Genomic DNA, 16,632 nt, shown 5'->3' with positions numbered 1-16,632 from the left:
ACATTGCGCCACCTGACATCTCCAGTGTTTTCCCCAAAAGTCTCACCATGGCTGGCACTACTTTGGCTCCATCTGGACAAGTGGCAGCAGCAGCTCCAAAAATAAACTGGCCACCAGCAGCTGCTGTTGATTGAACTGCTGTCTTGTAAGGCCTTCTTGGAGAGAGGTGACCTGACACATTAATGAAAATGGAGACAGCCACATGTCCACACTGGGGCAACCGTTATCACTGAAGGAGCTGAGCCAAAGTTAGCAATTTCCCTAGTGTGAACAGGGCTTAAATGACCTGCTGTGAAGGAATAAAATGACTCTTAGGTCAAATTTTTATACACTGTGACAAAGCAGGATGCCTCTAAGGCAGTCATCTGCAGTGGCATTCCTTTTGTGTCTGATCCGTTACCTTGAAGCATACAGCCTGATGGAGAGTCTGTAAAAAACAGATGGGATAATATGCACCTTCCGTGATCATGCAGACACACTTTAGTGGCGGTGAGATCAAACAGCTCAATTTTGTACGCTGATTTGATAGGCAGCAATGGTGGCTGCAGATGCTGATTTATTAGCATGGAACAGATGACACCCCATACATCGGAGTACTGCTGTGCTTCTGCATGACAATCACACTGCTCACAAATACTCTTAAAAACAAAACAAAACTAAAAGCACCCTGAGGGCTCTATTCTTCCCAAGGTTCAAGGGGCTTTGCACAGGTATGTCATCAATTTCAATGTGATCAAAATTAGTCTAGAGTGTAACTACTACTACAGGCCTTTCACATTTATTCCTCAGACAATGTTTCAAAGGCTTTCACAAACAGTTTAAGTGATTGTCCTCATTCTTTTTAAAAATACAAAGCTAACTGACTATGGAGGAGTCCGTAAATATGCAACATGTTTAACAGCCTGACAGATGTTTTGGCTTTGCCAGAGTAATCCCTGTTCACTTCAACAAAGTGCCATGGACTAAACTAAACAGAATTAGATTATGCCATTTGTCAGTGGCAATCACCACTCTGGAGGGAAAAGATATTCAAAAATAGACTGAAACCTTGTCAAGACATGATAATTATACTAGTTTAACTAAAATCTGTTTGAAATTAATTTAGTTATGTCAGTGCAAACTCTCTTGTGGGTGTCCTTAAGCTGTCGCAGTCTGGCACTCTCATTTCAGCTTGTGCCAGACATGAACGCAAGTGAAGCCAACAGATGCCTAGTTTCAGCTGATGCAAGAATGTCTGTATCAGGTTTTTCACCAATTCAGAAATTCACCTTTTGGTAGACAGGCCCTAATGATCTATGTTCCTCTATCCAGTAAACCTTTATTTTCTAGAAAATCTTCATGCATCACTTGAGCTCTGCAGGCTGCTTCTTTTGCCCAAGGTAGTGAGCTTCTATGCTGCCATACATGAGTCATGCCATCCTCCTTACCCTGCAGTGGTTTTAACCAGAATCGTCTAGAAGCAGCTAGCTCACAATGCAAACCGTTCAAGTTAAACATTTGCCACAGTCTATCCTGCAGAGAAAGGCAGTAGTTTCCTTTCAATTCTGAGCTACGACGCAGCTCTGTGGAAAAAGATATGCATGAAAACACTGTATTGGGCCTTCAAATCTACTGCACTTCACTTGGTATTGCTGCTATCTCAGGAGGCACCACTAGAGCCTAACAGCCCGTCCACTTGGAAGATGGGGACAGGCTTCTTGCTCTCAGTTCAACACTTTCAATTAAGCACGAAAGTCACTGTCTGGCAAACAGACTTGAGGAGCCACTGGGAGGGCAGCTTGGAGGCCCTGAAGCAGATTTGTGTGTATCAACTCAGAGAACCCAAAATTATGGCTATCGAACATGCATTTGCTATTAGCATGTCCTGCTCTCACCCCCTTGTTTTGCTGTCATTAAGGTGTTATTTTGTCACATTGTAGCTGGCAGAGTCAGGACGTGTGCCGAAGTGGACGCTGTAAGTAACTGACAGACATTTAAGGTAAAGCCACTCTCTACTACGCCTTATACTCCAAAAGGGGAAGGAACGGAAATGGGGAGAATTATGGCAAAGGTATTTACCAATGTCTGTTATTTTGGTACCAGCCAGTAGCCCCTGTTCCACCAACATACAGAAAGCTGCTTTCTCAGGCTGTTGTGTGGTGTTCTAGAGGTGCTGGGATATGCAGTGTCACTGCTATCACCCAAAGTACCTAGCTTGGCACCCTGGGGTTGGGGAGAGCCCGTACCCTGCGCAGCACCATGCTGCCATTTAGGGACAGCACCTGTGTGCCGCGGGGCAGGGGACAGTTACAGATCTAATGTCAGATACAAGGTTTTGCCTGATTCCATTGGAGTCTTAATGGTCCAGATTAACTGCAGCGAACAGCAGAAGATTAACCTTAAAAAACATGAAATCCCTACAGTTTATCTGTAAGAAGCAAGCTATTAACTTTGCACCTCTCCAAAGTGCAAAAGGACATAAATGTTCTTCTAAAGAAAATGGAGAATTAAATCAAGATAATAAAATTCTCCCGGTTCTTACACGGGCACTAAACTTAAATCCAGTTACTGTTGGAAATGGGCCAGTAGTCTACCCATGTACAGCTACTACCTCAAGCATCAAAAGAAAAGGAGCGCCCCCATAACCTGCGAGCCAGTCATGCAGCTTCCCTTGCCCTGGGGAGAAAGCCTCCTTCCAAATTTTTTCCATTTTTATTACTGGCAAAAAGGTTTATGCTCTGCCATGTTAATGTTCCAGCTTATGTATTTGTATGGGAGTTATTGCTAAAGTTGCAATCGCAGGACACAAGGCTGTGCTTCAGCTTCAAACAAGGAGCAACAGGATGTCAGATGATGTTGCGGGATACCACATGACAAATTTTTTAATGGCACTAGTTATAAATGTTTTAATACTATCCAGTGCTTCATAAAACCCAGACCCAGAGCTTCACCATCACTGACCCTTTTGCAGCGGTGAACCACTCAAATCATTTCCCTGTGGCATGAAGCATTTCTCCCCTGTGTGTATCGTGACCTTGAAGGCTTCAAAATCTTGCATAGAAACCTCAGCACAGAGTCCTACACTGCTGTGAGTGAGACATTTTTTCTTTGCATGTTTTTGAGGTGATACGGCTCAAACTGAGGAACTAGGAAGAAGAGTAGCAGTATTCTGTAGAAATACCAGAATGTATTTCATCTCCAGCCCATCAGCACCCTATTTGCTTGTCCTGGACAGACATCTCCATGCCTAGAGCCTTGACTTTTGAAAATTCTGGATGTTAACATTAGATTATTTATTTTTTTATTAGGAATTAGTCTGTGTTTATCCAACTCAAAATTTCCTCTGCTGTTTTGTCTGCTTTTTCAAATAATTCAAATCCATCTGGAGTCTTTTACAACCTTCTGCAATTTATGCTAATCTTGAACAGATTTCATTTTGTGATTAATCACTTCTTCCCGCAAATCAGCAATTGGAAAAATTGAACTAAGACTAGTTCTTGGACACAGTTGTCTCTCTTCTCTAAAGAATTTGTATTTGTTAGAGAATTTTGCTCTCTATCCACAATTAAAAGGGTTTATTTTTCTCCACTCACCAAAAGTAAAACGAAAATACAGTGTGATTTCTGTGCTGATCCTAAAGCACTTTATAAGGAGGGCACAATGCCTATGTCACAGATCCAGGAACTGATGCACAGCATGGCAAAGGAATGTGTTCAAGGACACATCAAGCCATTTGGAGGGGAAAAGTACGCAAGAATCAGGGGCCCATTCAACTAAACCATCTCCTACAGTATTTCTGCTTGCGTGCTATTCACCACTGACTCACGACTGTCCACTATGATTTGGGAGCCTCCATCAATTAAATCTATCACAGAATTATTTTTATAGAATTATAAATTCATTTTGTCAATTTTAATAATAGTTGCTCAAACAAGAAAGTAACAAGATTATACAGCCTCTAAAAAGAAAGGAATTCAAAACTATACCACTGGAGTAGTAGATAAAGCAGCTCTGACATCCATTTCAGCTCCAATATACATCTAGATTGAGACCAGTGTCCTCTGCCGCATCACCATCCTATTCTGCTTTATGGCGCAGTGTGAATACCTCTGTCTTGTAGGAGACAACTCTGCCTTGGAGCACCTCTTTCCCCTGGATCAGCCCTGTTCCTGGGCATTGCTGAGCAGCCTTTCTTACAAGGAGGTCATGGGGAAGGAGCCTCATTAACATGAATAGGAGCCCAGCGTCAACTGCCTTGGCGCACCATCAGGAATGCCTGTGTCAGTCTGTGGGTTTCTTAAGTCCCAAATCTGCTACATTATTATGCTGATGACCTCAAGCAGTCTCTACTGCAAGCCTCAAAGGCCCTTGTGTGATTAGCACATACAGCTCATATTACTCCGCAGAGGAGCGCGGTCCCTCCTGAGATGGTATACGGTACCTTTCATCACTGTATCAGTGTAAAATACACTGAATGGAGCTTCAGTGAGAACTCTGGGAATTTATGCAGAGTAATGGCATACTGGAACATGTCAGGATGCTGTGTCTGTGTCAGGACACCTTTTTGCTATTGGGTAACTTGCAAAACAGCAATCTGTCAAGGCTCTTTCTTCTGCTTTAGTCAAAAGGCAGACTCCTTAACAGCTTGGGATCCCTCATACCGTGCTGGGTATCGTTCCAATGCTGATGTACTGGAAAAATGCCATCTGGTGAGCAGCAGACCATGGTCTCCATTCAGCCTGATCACTCCGGCATCAGGAGCAGTCACAGGGGAGGCAGGTGGAAAATAACCAGTCCAAGTCTCCTCTGGAGCTACTGGCTGACCAGAAGGGCTGTCTTAGCTGTCTTTGCAATACAGCACTATCGCAAATTTGCCAAGAAAAGATAGTGGACAATAAACTACGTACTTCAGATGCATTCCGAAGATTGTATTTGTAAGAAAACAAGAGAGATGCAGCATAGTACCCTCAAAATAAGTCCCTGTCAGCCTCTGTCAAACAGCTCTCAGTCTCCAGAGAACTGGGGCCTTTCTAACGTGAGTCAGCCGGTGATGATGGGAGAACTAGCCAGTGAGCCTAACTGGTGCCTTCCCCACAAACTGCTATGAAGCAACTGCAGAGCTGCTCCACACTACTCCATGGATGACCTGGATTTAGCTGCGCACCAGAAGTTTTCTTGTGAGCCCTGACTCCTGCCCTGGCCCAGGACTCTGTCAGGTGGTACATTCTTCCCAGACAACACACTGGACAATGAGGAGAGTGGGTTTCCCATTAAAAGGCAGCCAAATGGTGTCTATCTACAATCAGAAAGAGAAAGCTGCAAATGATGCAGCCCGAGTTTAGAGGAGCTATGCCAGCTTATACCACTAAGCATCTAAACTATAAATCCCATTAGTAAGTTTAAATAAGTCTAAGAGGAAATGATGTTAGATTTACCATGGACCTCATTCTTTTTGGAGTTCTGTCAATACTCTCCCTATTGGGCTGAGCCTGTCACCCATGGCTGACACCACTGGCTGTGCATCTTAGAGGCTTGTACCAAAAACGGTCACTGGCAAAAATAATTTCCATAATATTTTCATTAATGTGTCTGTAAAGTTTATGTAAGGCTCTCTTCTTTTCTCTTCTCTATTCCCTCTTTCTCTTTTTCTTTTTCTTTTTTCTCCTTTGATTCTTTTCCAAATTTTCCCTGTTAGTTATTATCTAAATGCCAAATCACTGTGTATCTGGTAATCAGATTATCTGCTAATACCTGCCTAAAGCAGTCAACATTGATTAAAAGAAAGGGTGGCCATTAGGTTATTTTTAATACAAATGATTTAGGTCCTGAGGCTGAGATTGAATTAAAGGAGAGATCAAATTAATGAGGGATTGAATTAAATTAGAAACATCTGATTGCAGTATTTCCTACATCTACAAACTGTCAAAAGAAGACAGTGGTATGGCTGTGAATTTATGTTATCCCATGCAAAGGTATGAAGAACAGCTTGTTTTAACCACGTCTGGGAAGTGGGCCTTATCACAGATGTAATTAGATAAGCGCTCAAAGTCTGTAGCAATTTTGAAAGGGGATATAACGTAATAGCAAAAGATTGTATCTGAATACTAGCCACAAGGTCACTGCTAATTTCTTATTTCACACACTATAGGCTAGATTTCCGAAGCGCTATCTGTTCACCCACATCCTCCCACATACACATGTGCACACAACTGCTACGATAGAGAATTGGAGACGTGGGTGCACACGCACACAATCCCTGAGAGCAAGGCTGTATGCCACATTGTGGATGCAGGCAAATTTAATATAGTCATCCAGTTATTAAGATTGCTTTTTAATAATTTTATCCTTCCATAATTCCCAAAGTGTCTTAATGAGGGGTATGATGTGAAAACACTTCACTAATTTCTAATTTGGATGCATTTATTAGCTGTAAATAGCACCGGGAATGAAGATTTCAAGTTGCTCTCTACACGGAGCAATCAGTGGGCTCAGGACATTGTCTGGACTGAACTGAGCTCCTCGGTTTTAAAAGTGGTCTTTCTAATCCTACTTCTTATCCTACCAATCATGAAGAATCCCATTGCTATTCCTCCCTGAATCTGATTTTGTCACAGAAGTGCTTGTGTTGCACTGCATTTCAGTCATTTTAGTAAGATTCTAAACTGCTTTTGAGAAATGCTTTAACTGACTTCAATTTATTGTTTATTATCTCCCAATCATAAATGCTAATTACATAGCTGAGAAGATTGGTTTGTCTTTATTGCCATACTTTCACATAGAAATGTAGAAAATTAATTTTTTTACGATTTCAATGAATTTCCATTGTACTTTGATCCAGTAAGTGCAGAGAAGAGATTATTCCTTCCAGTGTAGTTAAATGTGAAAGCCTGCTTTACAAAAGCAATAAGCAAATCAAGAGAAAAATCTTGGCATCCTGAAGTTATGACCTAGTTCTGTCCTTCACTGCATTTCCTCCTCTCTTCAAAACATCGTAAGTTCAAAATAGCTGCCCTTATACAGAACAGTTCTTCTCTCTACTCAAATAGGTCACTTAAAGAATAAAGGCTATAACTGCACATAACCCTCTGAAACACAAAACAGCCATAGTGCTTACCCCAGCAGTGCATGGCGAGGCTCTGGAATGCTTTAAATGTCTGGAAAACGCCTTCCTTGTGGTAAGTGCAGCTGTGTTTTACATCAAAGACAGAATGACTTTTCCCTGTTGATTTGAAAAATCAATTGCCATTACAGTCAGGAAAAATGCCCAAGTTTAGTGTGCAACTCACTGGACTCCAGACTCAGAGAATCCCCCTGCATATGGCAGACCTCTGTCCCTGTAAGTATATTTCAAAGGGACTGTGTTATTACAGTTAGGAATTTCCAAATTTGATCTTTTGTCTCTGTTTGCACTGGGTTTTATTGTTGCTTTTTAACCAAAATAAATCAATAACAGTAGTATAGCATCTGTTCTCCCTATTGCTTGTATATAAATATATTTTAAAAGCCTAAACTAATAGATATGTGCCTTTCACTACAGAGAAGTTCCCAAGGGATTAAAACAACAAAAAATGATGATGAAAATATGAGCTTTCAAATGATGAAATATAGATTTTTCTCAATGGTTTATGGAGCTACTGACTTCTGTACTTATAATGCGGTTTACCCCTTATCAAATTAAATCTCAGTATAAAGCTATATTTTAACATTCAGCAAGTTCTCTACTCTTCCAAAATATCCCCACAGCCTACTTGCAGGCTTCCCAGCCATGCAAGCTGACATATATGTCATGCCAGCTTGTTTCATCAGAAAGCAAAGGACTTTGGACAGTGTGGGAGAGAGATTTTACACAATGCAGAATCACTGGCAAATGTGCAATCTCTGATCCTCATCCTTTCCTCACTGCTAAAATAGATGCACCTGTCTGCTTCAGCAGAACAGGTCATCAGATAAACGGAGGGCACCCTACTATTTCTCACCTACAATACTGAGTGATTTTGTAACCAGCTCAGTCCACTGTGCCAAATTATAGGAAACTGTTCTCTAATGAATTAAGAAAGCTGCTACATGAAAAAAAAATGAAACGAGCCTTAGTAACAGCATTTCATTCCTGCAGCATTTGTGTGATTACTGCTGGAGGAAGAACTTCATATGCGGTATCTAGACATAGCCACATGATGTTTTTGCTAAGTCCATGGGCTATTCTGCTGAAACAAAGGAGATATATTTTCTTCAGTGGTAACGAAACTCATGTGAGTGATTCAGAGACCCACAGCTGCTGAGGTGATTGCCTGAGATGTGTGGGATATAGAGGATTTGTGGGTTAAAAAAAAAAGATATTCCAGTCAATTACCTGGAGTTTAAGATGAAATAGAACTGTACTGAAATCAATGGTACTATGGTATGATGCATTGGAGAATTAAGCTCCGAATCTTTTTACCTGCTCTTTGCTTACAGGAAAACTAAAACCTGTTGGAGTCTTAACTGTTTCTGTGACAAGACTGCTCAAAACCCATGTATCCACAAATAGTTAAGGCACCCAAGGATTATGCTTACAAATGGATCACCCAGTTCATTGGTTTTGTGGAAGTAAACACCAACAACCATCACCCTACGCCATCCACACCCTACAGCAAAGTGGCCATCTAGACAGATTTCTCCTGTGTTTGTTCTGTAGCGAAGTGAATGTGGCATTATATGGGACAGCTGCAAAATAGAGGACAGACTGGAACAGTGGGCAGCAGAAGTGAAAGGCACAGACTGAACTGCTGTCCCAGCCAGGCAGGAAGACAGGCAGCCAAGAAAGGCTAGGTGCCAGATAATGATCTATGTGCTTGCTGGCTACTACCAGGACTGTGAGCTTTGCCTGTGGAGCCCTTCCCGGATAAAAGGACAGCGTGCCTATATAGTAAGACGTGAGGAAAAGGTCACAAGCACCAGCAAATTCTTGTGCTCATCTGCACAAATAAGAATGAGAACAGCCAAAGCCTGGAAATAGGAATGAAAGCATATTTCTGCATTTGTGAGGAAGTTCTAGCTGGCAGTGAGAACATAAGGAGCAGGTCTGCTAGGGGGTATCGACTGACTCGCTGTCTATGATGTGGCAAGGTACATAAATCCCTGCTTTGGGATCCTGCTGTGCAGAAGTCACCAGATGGTGCTGTACATACAGACTTGAAAGTTCTTTATCTTAACGTGGGAACGTGTATGGTCTTTGAGGAAATATGTCGTTCTTGTTATTTTTGTGAAGCCTTTCCTTTAAAGTTTAATTTGCACCTCACTCTTTCCTTCTCAAATCACATTTTGATTAAGCTGTTTATTCAGAACAGTCTCGGTGTTGGGATTTTTGAAACGGAATTTACAAATGTGACATTTGCAGCCAGGTCTGCAGAAAGTATGTAAAATATGGGAGAAACGCATAAGCTGCACTAAGAAAATATTTAGTCGCATAATTTTTATATCACTTATTTTGCTTGTAATGGGAAATACATATGCAAAGCCTGAAAATCTTCTGCCTTACAGTGAATACATGACATCAGTCCACAAAACCGGTACCATGTAATAAAAGAAATCTTCTCAGGATGTGGTGAGGATTAAATAATACTAGTAAGGTACTTAGGCTTTTCAGATTAAAATAACTACAGAATAGCATAGCATTCTTATCTTTTATTAATAAAATGCCAATTGTATCCATTCTCCTACTCATCTTCTCTCTGAAATGCTACAACCACCCTGCTTCAACTAATCAATAATTTTAAGACAATCCGCAGAAATATTCAGAATACGGATTCCTCTTTTTCTCCTTCATCACCCTTTAAAAAAGGATTCATGTCACTAATATATTTTAGAAGTCACACGCGCTACGGCTTTGAATATCAGAACAGAAATCTATTAGAGCGTGGATTTGACCGTCTCCTTGAAATGTCGAGAACTGTCCAGTAGATGGCAGCAAAGAGCACTCCAGGGAGTAAGATCCCTCAAGGTGAAAGCCTGCGAGCTGCTCAAGCACAGCGCTGGCAATTACATGGGGTTTACCTTCTACCCATTACGAACTAAACTCATTTATTTCGTTCTCTGCAGTGAGGCGGAGAGAAAAAAGACACATGAGACTTTCACAATGTTACACTCAACCAGTGTATAACATGGTAAAAATACAGTAGCTCTTTAAAGTAACTTGTCATTTTCATAAAATTTATAATTATTTGAATCATTTATTTCCCCAAACGAAGGCTATCGCTATAGGTCCCTTTGCATAAATCAAGAAGGCCATTAAAAATAGTTTCAGGAGGAGAGCAATTTGTTATGAAATGAAGGTCAATCTCATTAGATCACTGTAGCAGGTACCCTAATAACATCCTGGCAGAAACGAGGTATCTCATTACAGAAGTTGTATTTTGTTTGAAATATTAGGTCATCCTCAAGCAAGCACTAAAACACACATAATATTGGATGACATAAATTATTCCCCTGAAAAACTGGCCTACACAGAGCTGCTAAAACAATGATGAGGACAACACACAAAGCTTGACATTTTTCTATTTTTTCTAGCTAGATTCACCTACTTGACACCAGTTTATGTTGTTGCTACTGTTGTATACTGAGCGACAGTTGGCTTGCTAGAATTACACAGAGCGCTGATTTCAGACTGCGACTCACCAAACTACAACTGGTAAGGAAGATGTTTAATTTTCCCTGTTGCAGTTGAGGAGGACAAAGTATCTGCCAGCTGGGAAACACCAAAATTTAGAAGGGGAAAGAGACATTTACACAGTGCAGAAGTAAATATTGCCTTTAGAAATACAACAGAAGGAGTTACTTTCCCTTTAATTATCCTTACCCATTTGGAAAGTACCAAGTGGGTTTTCTCCAGACCTTTCACTCTTCTGGAACTGCAGCTGAATGTATGGATGTGTTTAAACACTTCTCTGGAACTATGTCACGGCACTTAACACCTGTCAGGATTACGTTGAGCATCTGCTCCGAGCCAGTCAATAGTAACCATAAAGAGATCACCCTGACCATCCATAATGGGACAGGCAGAATATCCATGGGAGGGAGCTCAACAGTTACAGCAGTCCTGCTTTCCAGAAGCTTGAGACCTGCTAGATATCAACTAAGGACTCATAATACACCTGCGAGGAACACCAACAGCCTCAGGAAATTGTGAGGAAATCAGAAAAAGCAGTTACGCGAATTTCTTAGTACAATAAAGTGAATCCAGGCAAGATTCTCCACCCATTGCTTTAACTGCAATACCCTCTTTCTTCTCAGTATAATAGTGTTAACCATTAGTAAACTGCAAAGATTGTTGTTAAAAGGTGTATGTACAAAAACAGATGCTAAATCTTGGAGCAGCTCATAGCAGCTACAGATGGCACCAAGAGAACAGTTTGGTAGCACTGTTTTGCAGAAGCAAAGGCAGCCCTGCTAACTTGTGACTATAGCTTGTGTTTTAGGGAGTTTGAGGGGTTTTTTTAAAAAGATTTATCAATTTCCCAAACAACATAGAGAAATACCAGTTACAAGAATGAAATATTTTAATGCTATTTTCTTCAAAAGCACTTCAGCTGCAGATTATGCCATGAACTCTTGCCAATGGTACTTAGCTTCTGAGGCAGGAAGGCCCCACAACACCTTACAGAAACACCCCAAGTCCTTGTGTCCCCCAAGCCATGCCCCCAGGGTGTGCCACCACATAACCAAAATGACATCATATCCACCATGTAATGGGGACGCAGGGACATGCATGTTGGATGATGTGCCCAGGCAGTGCTTATATAGGCCAAAGTGTACGGGAGCCTATTTATTTGATTTGTCTTTCTGCCTGTCACTGACTTATTGTCTTCTCTTTACATCAGCTTTAAACCTTTCTCTTTTCTTTGTGAAACACTTTCTTAGTAGGTAAAACACAAACTTAAATAGCCAGGGTGAGAGAGTTGTGAATTGGCTTGAAGTGGATGTTGTAAAGGGGAAAAGGCAACACAGACATACAGAATAAACAGGTATGGCACAGTACAAAGAGCACAAATGCTTACAGAGGATGAGCTTAGCTGAATTTTGAACAAAAACCAGCAAGTGATGGTGCTTTATATAGTATCTGTTCACAGCATGTTAAATTCATACTAGAGGAAATGTTTTGAAAGAGTCTTTCATCATTCTTGAGAGATGTGGCTTTAGTTAATAGCAGTAACTCTACTGGAAATCTATAAGAAATCATGCACACCTTTGGCTGAGAGCTGCAGGGAACAGTAACAGTTTAGAGTCAGCAGAGCTCATCTTGCCAAACACCTAAGCTGCTCATTTTGGGTCCTCTGTGTTTAATGGATTGAGATGTGTCCCTCCGGGATGTGATCCATTTAATCTTAAACATCTTCTTTAGGATGGGATGAACCATCCTTTCACCTTCCATGGATTACAGAAGCAACCTGGGGAGGTAGCTTACATTGCCAGTCAAAACCAGACAGAAACTGGTGAATATCAAGTAAGGTGAAACACATTGCAGGCTCTCGGATGGTGAGGTCCAAGGAGCATTTCTGCTGAAAGCAAATAAACAACTCACCCTTGCCCGCTGTTCGTTTCTGCCTATGCATGGCCCTGACAGGTGTGTTGGTGACATTCTCTTGGGGACCATCCAGTGAACAGACTGGGGAAAAACGCAGTTTAAAAATACAACTTTTTTTTCCACCGAGTTATTTTTTACCATAATCTGCTTCCTCCTCTTGGTCTCCATGGTTACACAAATACTTATACTGGTACCTTTGTTGCTGCCATGTGAGGAAGGATTAGGGCGAATGAAGAAGCCAGCAGAAGCCTGCAGAAGCTGACACTGCTGCAGAAAGGGAAATCTCATCAAACTAGGCTCTGAGATTTCACAAACCTTTCCTTTATAGCAGGTCTGATTTAAGAAGTTCCCAACCTCCAGTCACCTTTTCAGCAGCGCCCAGCTGCTTGTGAATATAAAAGCATCACCCTCTCTTCAAATAGTTGCATTGGCCCAGCGGGAAAGAGAGTGGGGCTGGGCAGGGGCAGGAGTGTGTGCCTGCAGGAGTGGAGACAGAAGGGCTTTGTTAGCAGGCGCTGCTGCCAAAGGAAAAGTAATGTTATACTGAAGCCATTTTCCAGGATATAGATGCTGAAAAACCAGCTGATTGGAGCTGGCAGAGAGCTCATGCAGAAAATGTAATGATGGAGGAGTGAGAAGGGAGAAGGTGGTATTTGTAGTTTGGTGTAAAAGACTCCAAAGAACAGAATGGAGGGTGCCATGATTTCTCCCTTTTAATCAGAGCATGAAATGGATGAACTACAAAGATTCACTTGCTCTCCAGCATCAGAGTAGGCTCTGAGGCCAACCTATACCTACTTCTTAATAAAAAAAAATGTTAATGTACCTCTGAGGAAGCTGCCAATTGCAGTGACATATTTCTCAACAGAATTTTTTCATATCTTGCTTTTGAACTACTATATCGGTCCTTTGGATCTATATGCAGAATTGTTTCAGATTCTGTCTAACATCAGGCTTTTAGCTTTAAACTGGTTTTCTGTGGTGCTTCTCAGATCTGAACGGTCTCCCTCCAGCATGCCAACACTTACCATGACACCACAATGACTGGTAATAAACGTGTGTTAGAATAAATCAGATTAGAGCACGCAAACATTTTGCATGCCATCCAATGTATTTGAACAAGGATATATTATTACATAATTAGTTCATTAAAATTGTATTTAAATTAAGGGTATATGTGTGTGTCTGTATGTCTTCATTATTGAAAATTGTATTTCATGTAGGTTAAGTCAGATGATAGAGAAATGATATAAAGAAAAGAAAAATGAACTAATCCCAACCCTTTTTCCCCCCACCTCTCTGTCATGAACAGTGGTCCTTCTACATCCTCCTGTGGCAATAAAATGGACATCACTTCCAACATTTTATCATTACCTGAAAGCTCACAGTGTACAAGTCCCTCAGGAAGTGAAAAAAATGCATGGAGTGACTCCTATGAGATCATTTACTACCAGTGAAGGGCAATCAATGGATTGCAAGTCATAAGTGGCATTCCTGGGAGCTACAAAATCAGATGGGTGGGAGTCAAAGTGGGAAGAGATCTCTCCTGCTTCAGAACACATGAAAGACTGAATTTCACCATTGCTGCCCTCCCTATTCAACACTGACAGTCCCGATTCCCACCTCTATTACAACACTCTGACAAATGAATGCTCTTGTTTTATAACTGTAATTCCAAGTGATGAATGAAAAGATTGATTAGGAAAATGTTTGTCAGGTAATCAGTCATTTTTACTATCCTTCAATGTTCATAGACCTTTCCAGGCTATTGTATACTTCAAAGTATCAAAGAAGCTTATGATTACCTTCTCAGTAGCTGGTGAAAAGCATGAGATTCTTCTGTAGTACCTAATTCATTCAAATGGAGTTAACTCATTTCTACCACATTTACTACATTGTTTGTCCCAAAAACAAGAATACAGTTTTACTTTTCTAATGCATGCCTGCAAACGGAAACTATCACTGCTGTGGAATTGTCTACAGGCCTGTCTAGATCAGTGATTTATAACAATCTAGACTCAACTGCATCAATGCAAAGTGCACTGTGCCCACAGAATTTAACTCTCAGAGTTTATATAAAAAAAGGGTGAGTTGAATCAGGCATAATTAAACTGAAGGGCAAACTACATCATAACTGTTTATGCTTGCACACTTGTCTCTGCACTGCCAAGTCTGCAGAACAACTTCTCAAGCCACTTACCTCAACCAGTCATTCAGCCAACCTCTGTGTCAGGATGGCATCTTAGATCAAATGCTACCACACTTGCATTCTGCATTTGAGAACTTTGGGCCAGTCTTGCCCTCCATCTGTCCTTAGTCTTTGATCCTCTCACTCTCTCAAAAGAAGTGGAAGTGCAGGATATCCTTGTATACATTTCTGGCATACATTTCTGGAAATATTGCTATGATGATACTCACAAGCTGAATGTTGTGAAATGCTGAATAAACATTCTTTGAAGAATTTCAAAGAGGCATAAACTGTATTAAAGACGAAAGCACATCTCAGAAGTCAAGCTACCTGTCCACATCAAGAAAGTAGAGAAGATCTAAGCAGCAAAGCTGTGCTGGAGACAGTTCAGACTGATTCAGTCAAGCCAGCTATTGATATTGCAGCCAATTTTCAAACTACTTGTTACAACCTGCTTCCAGTATGCCTTGCTCCCCACTCTCCTGGGCTCAGTTCAGCAAGCCGTCCCTCCTCCTCTACCCGCACAGGCAGAGCGCTAGAATTTCCTGCCTACATTCCCACGTAGGGAGGAGGGGTAATTTATGATGACATCTTACTAATTGTCCCATCTTTCCTCTAAATGTCACTTGACTGGCATGCCATGCTTGCTATGAGATGCCAGTACAGGCCCACATTTTATACCAGTGAGAGCCTGTGAATCTGAAGTTACGGAGACTGGCGATACCCAAAAGCTTTGCACATGTTCTCCAAAGAACCAAGAGGATTTTGCTGCACAAGAGCCTGACAGAAACGCTGACAGAGAGCCTACACTGACACTCTCTATCAGCCAGGTTTCCACGCATAAAAGCAGTAAGACAGAATTGAAAAGAAGAACGCCAGGAACTGTTATATTTACTTTTCATCAGGAGTCACGCTTAGAGGAACACTTGGCATTTATCTTTTTCTTAGTGCTTGATGTCGCCATCTCAGGCAATGTGAGTCCAGCCTACATAATCCCTCTGCCTATTCAAAGGACTGACTGCAGTCTCTCCATTCCTCCTCTCTGCCCAGCACCCTTTGCCATCCTCCCCACGAGTCCCTTTTGTTCCCTGCACATATAAAGCTGCAACCCTATCACAGGCCCTCGTGTAACAGCACTTGTCACCTCTCCAAGCATGAAGTCCTAGCCCTTTCTTGCATCCTTTTCATCATTCTCAGGTATCAACGCTAGATACAAAAAAGAAACCGAAGAGCATTTACTGGATGACAATTCCTATGAATCTGTAACAAAACATGTACTACGTTGTGAAAGTAGAGAAAATTAATACAGAAAATCAGAGCAGTCTGTTATGTTTAAGTTCAACATTGAAACTGTGTAACGGCATTGATGTACTAAAATCTTTAAGAGTTTTTAAATATCATCATTAATCCTTTTTTATACAAAACTCCTCTTAGAAAGCCTTTTTTTCTATCAACTCTCAATGCATTTTTGATAGTGTAATCTATATACACTTTTAAAAATACCACGTCACAGAATTGTAATATATAAAGCACAAACAGACAGCACATTAAAAAGTAGAAATTACAGGACACAATCACAACTTAAATGCCACTAATTCGATGCAAAACCATATTAATAGTGCAACCAACTTTAAGCATATCTTCTGGGTATATAAATTAATTTTTAGTGACAGAAAATGGTCTGATAACACTTGCAAAACTGGGAAGTTTCATCCATGAGCATATAAATAAGGACTTGAAAAGAAAGCTCAAAAAAGATTTAGTATCTCCATGGTATCCAGGAACTGGTTCTGGATATAACTTCCCAAAATTGTAGAAGGAAAAAACCCTAACTTTGCTACCATGGAAACAGAATAGTGGAATATGACTGTTACTTGTCTGCTTTTACAAGACTGATCCTTAGCAT

Source organism: Larus michahellis, chromosome 9 (assembly GCF_964199755.1).
Source record: "Larus michahellis chromosome 9, bLarMic1.1, whole genome shotgun sequence".
Lineage (NCBI taxonomy): Eukaryota > Metazoa > Chordata > Aves > Charadriiformes > Laridae > Larus > Larus michahellis.
This window is presented reverse-complemented; position numbering follows the sequence as displayed.